At 35.7% G+C, this 1,453-nt stretch overlaps 1 pseudogene; it reads right to left on the reverse strand.

The window, feature by feature from the left end:
- Positions 1–1,070: 1,070 nt before the first annotated feature.
- LOC120619926 (uncharacterized) lies at positions 1,071–1,188 on the reverse strand (annotated as a pseudogene).
- Between the last annotated feature and the right edge of the window lie 265 nt (positions 1,189–1,453).

Below are 1,453 nucleotides of genomic sequence, written 5' to 3' on the forward strand. Positions count from 1 at the left end.
ATAAATTGCAGTTCTTAGAAGGTTGTATGTCACAGAAGTTCTACAACCTTCTTTGTATAGGAATGACCTCAGATAATAGTTTTGGGATAATCTCTTATTGGTTGGCTGGATTCTCCATCAGTTTAATGAAAACACAATTTCACAATGCCTTTTAGACATTGCTCATTTCTCTTTGATTTAGTAAAGTCATTTTATAACTTAATTTTCCACCAGTTTTTACAATGATAATTAATCAATGTATTTCTAGTTATTATAATCACTATTAATTTCTAACAATGTCAAGGCTTCGAACACTTGAAATCAGTGTTTTGTGCAGCCTCCATAGATTTGCTGGTTGTCTAGATGAGCTGCTTAGCGTTCAGGACTCAGATTTCTGATTCCCACTCTATATTCTGTGTTAACTCCTCTCTCAATTACTCTGAAGGAGGAGGGCTTAGCATTCCTTGAATCACAACTAACACAAAAGTAGTTCATATTCATCTTTAGATCCTTCTGTATTTATAAGTGAATAGATCTGTTTTGGTAATTCAAAAATGTATGTGAAATGTACTGATTTAACATTGGTATCTCATTTTCTGAACACTTCTGCCTTTTCTTCTACCTTAAGGTTCTTGAAAGAAATGTATTTTAATGTTTTTATTTTTTAATTATACTTATTATACTGTAAGTTGCATGGAGAATTAAAGGATAAGAAGAAATGAAAATCCATTTGAGGGAACTCTTTATCAATTTTTCTGCTAAATTAATTTAGGGACTACTTGAATATCAGCATTATTTATATAATATTACATGTAATAACAAACAGATGCTCTCGAGTGGCAAAATTTGTCATAAGAAATTACTAAATGTCTAAGTCCCACCTAATACTTATGTAATCCACTTTTAATATCTTCTAGTTTCTACCCAACACACACACTGTACACACACAGACACACACACACTCAACTTGAATTTCATGAGTGCGGGAACCACTGTTCACCACTTTTTACCCAGCTGTGTATCTAGTAGGCTAGTGAAGCAACACAGGGACAGTGGGTGTGTTTCCTTTTTTCTTTTTAAAAAATTTTTTATGCCTACAGGACCTGGTCTTCCTAGGTGGTCTCCCACCCAAGTACTAACCAGGCCTAACCCTGCTTGGCTTCCGAGATCAGACAGATTGGGCTTGTTCAGGTTAGCATGGCCGTAGACTGGGTGTGTTTCAAGAAGTGAAACCCTTCCTCACTGTTCCTCCACTGGGTGTTCCCATCTTCCTCTTCCTCTCCAGGGCTTCCATGAATCTGCAGTGTTTATCAAAGAATCAGGGGATTTAGTTAATTTGAATGGGAAACAATTACATTTTTATTTTCACTAACTTCTAGGTGATATTTAGCATTTTCTTCAACTGAGTGTAAGCCAGAAACCTCAGTAATTTTAGCAGTATCTGCGATCGTTTGTCACCAAGAGGAGCTATAAG

The sequence above is a fragment of the Pteropus medius genome, unplaced genomic scaffold (genome assembly GCF_902729225.1).
Source record: "Pteropus medius unplaced genomic scaffold, Ma_sr-lr_union100, whole genome shotgun sequence".
Lineage (NCBI taxonomy): Eukaryota > Metazoa > Chordata > Mammalia > Chiroptera > Pteropodidae > Pteropus > Pteropus medius.